Below are 13,533 nucleotides of genomic sequence, written 5' to 3'. Positions count from 1 at the left end.
AATTACTCTCGCGCCGTTGTCCATTTGTGAATCCAAAATCACAAACATATGTGATTTTATTTGGAACTGGATTGTGATTTTATTTGATTTAAACCTGGTACTGGGTTAGTTTCCTTTAGATTTGATCTGGCATGAAAAAAATGTCACATCATTAAAAATGCCAAATTATTGCTTTGTTAGCCACGTAAGTAACATCACTAACGGCAGTTAGTAAAAAGACTAATCAACTCATTTTTTAAACTTGAGAGACTAATTGTGCTCACTTGAAACTTGAGGACCAATTGCGCACACAGGGTAAACTTAAGGGACCAATATTGTAGTTTTGCCTATTTTAAAAGTAATCATCATTAGACTGTATATTTATTATTATTAAGGATGTAGCTCTATTTCCATTTTTTCTTCTAGATAAAAGTTCCCTTGACTTTTATTGAGATTTTGGGAGAATAACACTTCACTTCAAACTTAAAAGGGAAAAAACATGAGTGATTTGAAGAAAATAATATTCCCCTCTCCATTAATATTAGTAATGAAATATTCTAATTAAAAAAAAATTTCTCTTTACTAAGTTTAACCATGGTTAGTAAAAAGAGAATAATATAAACTCAATTCTATATATCTAGTATGTAAGTCTAAATAAATTGACTTAATTTTTTCTTTTGTGAGGGAAAAAAAAAGTTGACTTAAATGAAGACTGAGTTGCATATTCAACTGATATTTTTCGAGTTTGAATTGTGAAATATAGTTTACTATCTAAATATGTTAAGTTTTGGTTGCTTATTAACCTTAGTAAAACATTGTTTGTTTGATATCTCTCTCTCTCTCTCTCTCTCTCTCTCTCTTAACAACCCCTCCCCACCCAAAACACATGATTTATAATCTAAAAAGGAAAAAAAAAAAAAAAAAAGGGTGATGAGTCTTGATTATTTAGGTGCACCTCATCATTGGGTAGGTTAAGTTTAGACATTTGAACTTTGAAATGGAAGGTAATTTTAGAATTCTACCCTTAACCAAAGGACAAGTTACTATACAATATTTTTTACACCAATTTAATAGAATTTGGTCAAATGAATGTCAAGGGGAAACAATTTTTCCCATTCAGGTTTGTTATAGAGTGTCATTCCCTCAAACCTCAAGAAAAAGAAGTTTAACTAACCTTTTTTTTTTTTAAAAAAGTTTCCTTGCTTTTATTATTATAACAAAAGTTCCTTTGCTAACTTGATGCAAATCTATGATTAACTAAATGAGATTTTCTTAAAAACAAAAATGATAAAGACATTAAAAAAGAATGGAATATCATATGAGGATCTTGGTGAGTGGTTAATATATTTCGAATATCATTATTATTAAAGAAATCTTGAAAGCAAAAACAACCATTTTAGTTCCCTTCATTATAATTTTGTTATTTTAATGTACACTAAATTTTTTTTTTTAGTTGTTACAAAATTTTATTTAAAAAAAATTGTGCAAACATGTACCAATTACTAACATGGTTTTCAGACCCAGACCATTCAAAAAACAGGTAAAAAGAAAGGTTTAAGGTTTTTAAGATCGGATCGAGGTTTGACCGAGGTCAAATTGCTATGACGTCATAATTACTTTAATAATTAATTAAAGCCTAAATATAGATATTAAATTTATAAAATTAGCAAAATTGACTAATATATTGATATATGTGAGGAAAATTTAATGATTTTCAAGCATATATTAAATAATTAAATAAGAAAGTTAATAAATAAAATAATAACCTTGAAAAAATTATAATTTATGATTAATTTTGAAGTAAAGTTGAATATCTTGAAGGATTTTAATTATAATTTTTTTTTATTCCTTGTAAGAGATGAATAATTTAATTAAGTAGAATAAATTATGTTAAGTTGTTTTTATTAAAAAAAATTGAGTTAAGTTGACTAATATATCTATATATGTGAGGGAAATTTAATGATTTTCAAGCATATAATTAATAATTAAATAAGAAATTTAATAAATAAAATAATAACCATGAAAACATTATAATATATGATTAATTTTTGAAGTAAAGTTTAAAATCTTTGAAGGATTTTAATTATAATTTTTTTTTATATATTCCTTGTAAGAGATCGATAATTTAATTAAGTAGAATAGAATTGTGTTAAGTTGTTAAAAAAAAAAATTGCGTTAAGTTTACTTCAAGTATTTTTTTTTTTTGTTATTGTTGAGCATCAACTTGCAAGCTTAGCTGGGTGGTTAGGCTCTAGCTCAGCTCTGACCATGCATTAAGTTTTTTGATTTTTTCTTATTTAATAGGCATGCTTGAACCAGGGTTGGACCGTACGGTTCATGCATAACTGTGCGGTCCAACCCCGGTTTAAGAGTTCACGGAATTAACAATAAATTTGGTTCTCTATGGATAAAAAATTGGATTTCAGTCCGGTTCCCGTAACCCGGTCAGACCACCCGGTTTGGTCCAAGTTTAAAAACCATGATTACTAGTAAATAAATAAGCAAAAAAACATATTTATAAATTACTTTTATTCCCCAAACACACTTAGTCAGTGAAATGATGTTTTTCTTTCAATGACTTTCTTTTTCAGATAATTCAACAATTTGTGGGGAGAGAAGGAATCTAAATCGTGTATATTTTTATTGAAATTACCACTTCATACGCAACAACCAAAATGATCATATTCTAATTTTCCCATAACTTGTTGCATGACATCTTGGATCAAGAGTTTCATGTTGAGATAGGAAGAACCCTCCTTGCACCCTTGGCCATCTACCCAAGCTCTCTAGCTCTCTTTCTTCTTTCTTCTCCTACCTTTCCTTCTTCCATCAACTGATCATCTATAGCCCTTGTAAATTCTTCCCTCTTTAGCACCACCCCGAACTTCTCTTCCTCTCCCCAGTTTACAACAAATTCAGCCCCTAAACTCACACCAATCTTCAACACCTGTACAATAAACTTTTCATTATAAAACTGATCAGCAAACAAGGGCAAGTTATTATTGGCAAGCAAGGATGAACCCAGAATTTTAAACTAGAGGGAGCCAAAGTTTAAGAAAAAAAAAAAAAACTCCAAATAAGTATCCATATAGTATTAACAAATTATAAATACACAAAATCATTGTTTCTTAATACATTATAAATTCATATAAGCATCCATATAGTATTAACAAATTGACACTCTTGGACAGAAGGGTAAGTGTCGATCAGCACTTCCTTAAGAACTAGAGCATCGACTGCACTAACAGTTGCAGTCCTTTGTGATTTCATGCAATAACTCCAAACAAATTATTTTTAACACTTATTTGAGGTCCACCCAGCTCAAACACATAACCAAATTATTAACACTGCGTGGATTCCAGTTATAAAATCTCTTATTGTCAAATATGAGATCACCAAAAACTAATTGTTATCTTGGCATGATGATAAAAAACAATCATCATAGAATGGAGACAAGGTTCAAACACTATCATATATATATATATATATATACACACATCAACGCTGCTACATAATCAAGCAATAAGCTAACAAATTCACATACCCTCCAAAAGCCATTTCCAACTCAAACTATCAAAAAAGCCATTCCCAAACACATAATCTATAAACTCATTCTCAATCTTAAGCATAATTGGACTCTCAAAGTTTCATTTTTCCAACTACATTCATTATTCTCAACGGTCGTAAACAATCATAAACCACATTAAGCACTTAACAAATCAAACATCAAAATTTATTCATTCGATACCAAGCCTGAAAATTACCAAACCACACCACTCCAAATACCAAGCTTACATTCAACACCAACCACAAACACTTGACCAACATACCCATGACCTCAAATTCGAAGCCCGCATATATGATCAACAAACCAATCATAAAAAGATTCCCATATTTTGTCCAGCACCACCCTAGAAAGCAAGGGTGCAAATTCGGGGTCAGGTGTGAGTGTAGTGAAGTAACTTGAAAATTTTTGAAAAAAATAGGGTGTGAGTGCGGCGGGATACGTTTATTAATAATTATTAAATATTTATTTTTAAAAGAAAATTATTATATATATATATATTCATATAATGGTAAATATATACCAATTTAAGAGCAATAATAAATACAAATAATTCAGTAATTTTAATTTAGGTTGTTTAACCTACAAATAATTTGATTATTATAATAATAAATAATATATTATAAGGAATATAAAAAAGAAAGAAAATGAAAAGTAAAGTTAAAAAAAAAAAATCAAAAGAAATCAAATGCAAAGTACCTAGAAAATAGTTAAAAACAAGGGTGCCAGGGGCTCACAAAAGCTTCAATCTTTCGCTCTTTCTTGTCTAGTTTAGTCACAAACTACAAATCTTTTACTTTTATAGTAGGAGGGAAAGGAAAGAATTGAAAAGAAAAGGAAAAAAAGAAGAAGAAGAAGAAGAAGAAGAAGAAGGCAAACGTCAAGTCACCAACGGAAACAGAGAGAGCGAGAGAGAGACACCTGTGTGAGACAAAATGTTTCTGCATCTGTATGGGGGACTTGGTGGTGTGGCTCATTAACAAAACTTCGACTTTTCAATTTTTCTACAATTGTGGTATAAGTAAGCCCTAGATGTGTTGAAATAAAAATTAGAATTTTTTCCCTTTTATTTGTTAAGGTAATTGTTAAAGTACCTGTAGGGTCAAGATTTGTAGCCTAAGCCCAAAATATTTGGATTATGAGCCCAATGAACCTAAAATAATGAATTAGTAGAGAGTGGGTAAAAGAGCTGGGCTAGTTGTGAATTAAACAATGTTTAACAAAGGCATTACTGATGAATCAGTGTAAGCACAAACTTGAGACTTAAATATATTCATGTCCGAAGAGACAAACTTTTGTATATATCATTCTTAGAACTACAACAGAATTTTTTCTTTCTTTTTGTTTTTCTCCCCCCACCCCCCTCCACTTTACTTTTCATTTTCTTTCTTTTTTATATTCCTTATAATATATTATTTATTATTATAATAATCAAATTATTTGTAGGTTAAACAACTTAAATTAAAATTACTGAATTATTTGTATTTATTATTGCTCTTAAATTGGTATATATTTACCATTATATGAATATATATATATATATAATAATTTTCTTTTAAAAATAAATATTTAATAATTTATTAATAAACGTATCCCGCCGCACTCACACCCTATTTTTTTCAAAAATTTTCAAGTTACTTCACTACACTCACACCTGACCCCGAATTTGCACCCTTGCTTTCTAGGGTGGTGCTGGACAAAATATGGGAATCTTTTTATGATTGGTTTGTTTGATCATATATGCGGGCTTCGAATTTGAGGTCATGGGTATGTTGGTCAAGTGTTTGTGGTTGGTGTTGAATGTAAGCTTGGTATTTGGAGTGGTGTGGTTTGGTAATTTTCAGGCTTGGTTATCGAATGAATAAATTTTGATGTTTGATTTGTTAAGTGCTTAATGTGGTTTTATGATTGTTTACGACCGTTGAGAATAATGAATGTAGTTGGAAAAATGAAACTTTGAGAGTCCAATTATGCTTAAGAATTTGAGAATGAGTTTTATAGATTATGTGTTTGGGAATGGCTTTTTTGATAGTTTGAGTTTGGAAATGGCTTTTGGAGGGTATGTGAATTTGTTAGCTTATTGCTTGATTATGTAGCAGCGTTGATGTGTGTATATATATATATATATATATGATAGTGTTTGAACCTTGTCTCCATTCTATGATGATTGTTTTTTTATCATCATGCCAAGATAACAATTAGTTTTTGGTGATCTCATATTTGACAATAAGAGATTTTATAACTGGAATCCACGCAGTGTTAATATATTTGGTTATGTGTTTGAGCTGGGTGGACCTCAAATAAGTGTTAAAAATAATTTGGTTTGGAGTTATTGCATGAAATCACAAAGGACTGCAACTGTTAGTGCAGTCGATGCTCTAGTTCTTAAGGGAAGTGCTGATCGACACTTACCCTTCTGTCCAAGAGTGTCAATTTGTTAATACTATATGGATGCTTATATGAATTTTATAATGTATTAAGAAACAATGATTTTGTGTATTTATAATTTGTTAATACTATATGGATACTTATTTGGAGTTTTTTTTTTTTTTTCTTAAACTTTGGCTCCCTCTAGTTTAAAATTCTGGGTTCATCCTTGCTTGCCAATAATAACTTGGCCCTTGTTTGCTGATCAGTTTTATAATGAAAAGTTTATTGTACAGGTGTTGAAGATTGGTGTGAGTTTAGGGGCTGAATTTGTTGTAAACTGGGGAGAGGAAGAGAAGTTCGGGGTGGTGCTAAAGAGGGAAGAATTTACAAGGGCTATAGATGATCAGTTGATGGAAGAAGGAAAGGTAGGAGAAGAAAGAAGAAAGAGAGCTAGAGAGCTTGGGTAGATGGCCAAGGGTGCAATGGAGGGTTCTTCCTATCTCAACATGAAACTCTTGATCCAAGATGTCATGCAACAAGTTATGGGAAAATTAGAATATGATCATTTTGGTTGTTGCGTATGAAGTGGTAATTTCAATAAAAATATACACGATTTAGATTCCTTCTCTCCCCACAAATTGTTGAATTATCTGAAAAAGAAAGTCATTGAAAGAAAAACATCATTTCACTGACTAAGTGTGTTTGGGGAATAAAAGTAATTTATAAATATGTTTTTTTGCTTATTTTATTTACTAGTAATCATGGTTTTTAAACTTGGACCAAACCGGGTGGTCTGACCGGGTTAACGGGAACCGGACTGAAATCCAATTTTTTATCCATAGAGAACCAAATTTATTGTTAATTCCGTGAACTCCTTAAACCGGGGTTGGACCGCACAGTTATGCATGAACCGTACGGTCCAACCCTGGTTCAAGCATGCCTATTAAATAAGAAAAAATCAAAAAACTTAATGCATGGTCAGAGCTGGAGCTAGAGCCTAACCACCCAGCTAAGCTTGCAAGTTGATGCTCAACAATAACTAAAAAAAAAAAATACTTGAAGTAAACTTAACGCAATTTTTTTTTTTTAACAACTTAACACAATTCTATTCTACTTAATTAAATTATCGATCTCTTACAAGGAATATATAAAAAAAAAATTATAATTAAAATCCTTCAAAGATTTTAAACTTTACTTCAAAAATTAATCATATATTATAATGTTTTTCATGGTTATTATTTTATTTATTAAATTTCTTATTTAATTATTAATTATATGCTTGAAAATCATTAAATAGTCTAAGTAGGAATGGATGAAAAATACAAGATTAAAACTAGGAAGTAAGGGGAATCTTGGGAGAATATAGAAGCTTAGAAAATTGAGTTCTGGTTACAATTGAAGAGAAGTGGCATTTTCATAGGCAAAATTAGACACTAATTGAATGGTGAATAGTGAGCAGTAATTTAACTTTTTTACTATCATAGTAGATCTTCAACAGCTTTGTCGGTATGTGTCGATAATAGCGATGTAAGTAGTGACTTTAGCAATTTTTTCAGTATGTGCCAACAGTATCATCTTTTGCAAAGTCCAATTTAAAGAAACTATTTATGAAGAATTTAAAGGTAGATAATTTTTCATTAAGCTTAAGGTCCCAAATAAGTTCGGTTAGGAATAGGATAGGTATTTTGTATCCCCATTCGGTAAAATTGTAAATGTCTCCACCCTGTGGTTAATGCTTTTGGAAATTATCCGTTCATGAGTTCCTCTCGGCTCTATTGTGGCCTCTTATATGGGCCTTTCAGGCCTTCACACCCATTTGCGGTCTTTGTTTTTGCTTGACTAGTTTTTTATTTCAAGCCCAAAGGTCTCTTCAAAAGTTGGGTACCAACATGGCATGTATCCTCAAGTAGGGTGTAAGCCAAGCCACACCACTCTAGCCTCTAGTAAACCGGCAATGAAGGGATTTTTGGTTTCCACAAACTCTTCCAAGGAAATTGATATTCCACACTAGTTGAGCTGTGTGATCATATTAATTGGAAATCACATTTTGCTATTTTAAAAATTATAATCCTCTCTTTAACCTGACATCGATTTCTAGCCATGCGTGCATGGTGAATTAGTATGAATACGCAAAATTGTTACTTTACTTTTAATATTTTACTTCACTTAAATTTAGTTTGCAATGAAATTTTTAGATTAACTTTTAATATCAATATATATAGTTTAAACATTAAGACTACACGGTGATCATCTCACAACATGTTTAGTGTTTTGTTTTTAGATGGATACTATAGCTCATACTGTTGAACATGTTATGATAACTTAAAACAAGATTGACATCATCAATCCTCTAACCGAGAAGGAAAATTCATCCAAAAATTGCAACCGGGTTGTTGCAAATGATGGTTATGATATATACTTTTTTGGTTTTGCTTATTATCAAAAAGCATGTAACCAGTGGTGTTGTATCAATATATTGTATTTTAAAGGCGAAACTATAATATTGGTCCCTCAAGTTTACCTTGTGTACGCAATTGGTCCCTCAAGTTTCAAGTGAGCGCAATTAGTCCCTCAAGTTTGAAAAATGAGTTGTATTAGTTTTTTTACTAACTGCTGTTAGTGATGTTACTTACGTGGCTAACAGAACAATGATTTGGCATTTTTTAATGATGTGGCATTTTTTAATTAATAAATTAAAATAATTAATTGTCATGTCAGATCAAATCTAAAGCAAACTAACCCAGTACCCAGGTTTAAATCAAACGCACAACGGCGCGAGAGAGAAGGGGGAGACAAAGATTGAGGGACCCTAGCCACTGCTGGCAACGTTTTATGTCTTCTTGCTCGCACAGCCACCAAAACCATCTCTCTCCTCTCTTCAATGGATCATTATTCACCAAAAACTCAAGAAGAAATCCTAATAATATAGCATTCCTTGGGTCAGGTGTTTTCCTCGGCAGAATAAAGGATGGCCCATGTTCCATTGCATCTGATAGGCGTTGCTTTTCATTTGGGGGAGGTTGGCCATCAACTTTTGATATGGACTTCTCGCAGCCCATAGCTTGGCCACTACTCACTAGGATTGAAGCTTAGTTTGACAACTTTGAGCTCGATAAGGTGTGAAAAAATTACTCTCGCGCCGTTGTCCATTTGTGAATCCAAAATCACAAACATATGTGATTTTATTTGGAACTGGATTGTGATTTTATATTGATTTAAACCTGGTACTGGGTTAGTTTCCTTTAGATTTGATCTGGCATGAAAAAAATGTCACATCATTAAAAATGCCAAATTATTGCTTTGTTAGCCACGTAAGTAACATCACTAACGGCAGTTAGTAAAAAGACTAATACAACTCATTTTTTAAACTTGAGAGACTAATTGTGCTCACTTGAAACTTGAGGACCAATTGCGCACACAGGGTAAACTTAAGGGACCAATATTGTAGTTTTGCCTATTTTAAAAGTAATCATCATTAGACTGTATATTTATTATTATTAAGGATGTAGCTCTATTTCCATTTTTTCTTCTAGATAAAAGTTCCCTTGACTTTTATTGAGATTTGGGAGAATAACACTTCACTTCAAACTTAAAAGGGAAAAAACATGAGTGATTTGAAGAAAATAATATTCCCCTCTCCATTAATATTAGTAATGAAATATTCTAATTAAAAAAAAATTTCTCTTTACCTAAGTTTAACCATGGTTAGTAAAAAGAGAATAATATAAACTCAATTCTATATATCTAGTATGTAAGTCTAAATAAATTGACTTAATTTTTTCTTTTGTGAGGGAAAAAAAAAGTTGACTTAAATGAAGACTGAGTTGCATATTCAACTGATATTTTTCGAGTTTGAATTGTGAAATATAGGTTTACTATCTAAATATGTTAAGTTTTGGTTGCTTATTAACCTTAGTAAAACATTGTTTGTTTGATATCTCTCTCTCTCTCTCTCTCTCTCTCTCTCTCTTAACAACCCCTCCCCACCCAAAACACATGATTTATAATCTAAAAAGGAAAAAAAAAAAAAAAAAAGGGTGATGAGTCTTGATTATTTAGGTGCACCTCATCATTGGGTAGGTTAAGTTTAGACATTTGAACTTTGAAATGGAAGGTAATTTTAGAATTCTACCCTTAACCAAAGGACAAGTTACTATACAATATTTTTTACACCAATTTAATAGAATTTGGTCAAATGAATGTCAAGGGGAAACAATTTTTCCCATTCAGGTTTGTTATAGAGTGTCATTCCCTCAACCTCAAGAAAAAGAAGTTTAACTAACCTTTTTTTTTTTTAAAAAAGTTTCCTTGCTTTTATTATTATAACAAAAGTTCCTTTGCTAACTTGATGGCAAATCTATGATTAACTAAATGAGATTTTCTTAAAAACAAAAATGATAAAGACATTAAAAAAGAATGGAATATCATATGAGGATCTTGGTGAGTGGTTAATATATTTCGAATATCATTATTATTAAAGAAATCTTGAAAGCAAAAACAACCATTTTAGTTCCCTTCATTATAATTTTGTTATTTTAATGTACACTAAATTTTTTTTTTTAGTTGTTACAAAATTTTATTTAAAAAAAATTGTGCAACACATGTACCAATTACTAACATGGTTTTCAGACCCAGACCATTCAAAAAACAGGTAAAAAGAAAGGTTTAAGGTTTTTAAGATCGGATCGAGGTTTGACCGAGGTCAAATTGCTATGACGTCATAATTACTTTAATAATTAATTAAAGCCTAAATATAGATATTAAATTTATAAAATTAGCAAAATTGACTAATATATTGATATATGTGAGGAAAATTTAATGATTTTCAAGCATATATTAAATAATTAAATAAGAAAGTTAATAAATAAAATAATAACCTTGAAAAAATTATAATTTATGATTAATTTTGAAGTAAAGTTGAATATCTTTGAAGGATTTTAATTATAATTTTTTTTTATTCCTTGTAAGAGATGAATAATTTAATTAAGTAGAATAAATTATGTTAAGTTGTTTTTATTAAAAAAAATTGAGTTAAGTTGACTAATATATCTATATATGTGAGGGAAANTGGACCGCACGGTTCTTGACCGGTTCGTACGGTCCAACCCCGGTTTTAGGGGTTCACGGAATTGCCACATATGCCCGGTTCTTTATGCTTAAAAAACCGGTTTTCATCACGGTTCACGGTTTTCACGGTCCGACCTCCCGGTCCGGTCCGGTTCTGAGAACTATGCCTAAGAAAGGAATATATGCCCTTGAAACCCCAATTGTTTTATTATTGAACTCATTATTACAAAAAGGCATCAAGTGAGGCAACCCTAGAAGTATTGGTCCCTTGTTTTTCCTCCTAATGAAAGAAACAACAAAAGTTGCGTATGACCTATGAAAAAAAGGAAGAAACTCTTGCTGTTAATTTTTTAGGAAATTGGGTTGATGCGAGTGATAGGCTAAGAATGTATTCACCCATTGTGATGAATTAACAAATTAATTAGCCAAGTTAATTAATTAATTCAATTTGCATGCAATAAGCGTGGTAACACAAACAAATCACCAACTAAGTTAAAATGCAGTAGAAAATAAATTGACATGGTGATTTGTTTACAATTGGAGAAAATCTACACAGCAAAAACCCTACCAGGTGATTTTAAGGTCACTACTCCCGAGAATTCATTATTATCACAACAAGCGGTTACAAGTAAAGGAACTCCAGTACCTTATACCAACATACAGTTGAACTCTTACCCTAATACCCAATTAGACTTGTTCTGTAGTGACAATATCTATTTTTCAATGCACGGCTCCCAGTATGTGACTAACCAATTTGATGCGCGGATCCCAGAATGCGGCTTACTCACCAACTTAAGAAAGATGTTGGCTGCAAAGTTCTTCAGTTCATTAACACGATAAAGATCACGAAACTCATTGGTTACAAAACCTTACGGTATACAAACACAGCAGCTTCTTGAATAGAAAGTTAAACTAGGGCATATGTCTCCAATTCACAATATGCTTGTGAAAAACTTTTGCATTAAGGTGCATCAACTATTATAGCCCTTAAAACAATCTTATATATGTTTAGAGTTGTGAGAAAAGAAAGCACAAACATCTATTCACGGATTGGAGTGAAATCAAATCTGAAAAATTAATTTTATAAACCTTGACAGATAACCTATCTATCAAGTAGTTGTCGAGTATCGGGCTTAAATAGCCTTTTAAACTTCGATAGATACTAGCTATCGAGATTTAAAATCCAACACTTCTTCAATTGATTCTTGGACAAACTTGCATGGTTTTCAAACTTAAACTTGAAACTTTATTCATTATTGAGGACTGTATTTTTGGCCCACGTGGCATTACTTCATTGGCAATCTATGCCACATCAACATATTATTGATTTTTTGGGTAAATCTATTTAAAGCCCAAAGTAAGCTCATATCTCATTCAACTACATGAATTGGGCTCACATGGCCTGCGAGATTCTTACTTCAAAAGGCAGATTCATGGTCCACATTTCCTCTTCATCAATTGGGATAATAACTCCACGACATCATCAACATCAACATATGCATCGAGCTTAAGCAATGAATTAAAACTCATGGCTCATATTACCTCTCTTACACTCATGGCAAGCGGCTTCTTCAACAAGAGCTCATATTTACACAAAATGACAACAAAACCTGAGGTACATCATCTCACCTTCGACCTATAATCCAAGCTCATAAGTCACTTTGGGGAAACTTTAAGAGTCGTGGTTTAGAGGGCCAAGAGGTATGTTCAGTAAAGCTCCAGTAGTTTAAAGTTGATAAGAGAGACATATTGCTTGATGTGTCTTCTCCAACTCCCTGAACTCTAATGAGTCTGTGTGTAGTGGGTAATATATGGTAAGCATCTCTTATCACATAGCACTTTAGATGATAAAATTCCTCAATGCTCTTTTCCTAAAGCTTAATATTCATCATGTGATAAATGCTCAATATCCCCAGCCATCTAACTGTTGGAAAAATAACTGTTCATTCAATCCCTAGCTGTTGCTATACAAATTTAGAAACTTTATTATATTATTCTACATAAATCTTATTACTACTTTCAGCTAAAATCCAATTCAAACATGTGGCCTAATCTAATTGGCTATCTTTTATCTCTCTCTATACAAAATATTCATGATATCTTTGATACCCAGCTGTTGTCTACCACAATCAAATCATATATTTCTTTGCCAACTGCCAAAGCAAAGCATTAAATACTCTTCTTGCTCACCAAGATTAAGTCACAACCCAATGATACCTTGACTAAATCTCTAAAACTTCTTTAACTTTCAACCAATCCTTCTATTACTTGCTAGAAATGTGTTGTAATGGAACCTTGCACCAAAAACACAAACCCCCAAAAAAAGAAACATTTTCAGCTGAACGCCAGCAATGTATTCAGCACTTGACACCTAGTTGGAAGTGATATCATCAGCCATTTAATACTGAAATCCCAGCAACCAATTGCTATACCCAAAATAGCAAGATACCCTTCAAAGAGATCTCACCATTTTTCAGCCAAATCCATTAAATGACCTCTCCAGCAATCTAAAATGACCCATCTGACCTCGTTGGCTTCTGCCCAAAGCAAAC

Source organism: Quercus suber, unplaced genomic scaffold, assembly GCF_002906115.3.
Source record: "Quercus suber isolate HL8 unplaced genomic scaffold, Cork oak 2.0 scaffold_262, whole genome shotgun sequence".
NCBI lineage: Eukaryota > Viridiplantae > Streptophyta > Magnoliopsida > Fagales > Fagaceae > Quercus > Quercus suber.
The sequence above is the reverse complement of the archived record's forward strand: the minus strand, read 5'-3'. Positions refer to the sequence as shown.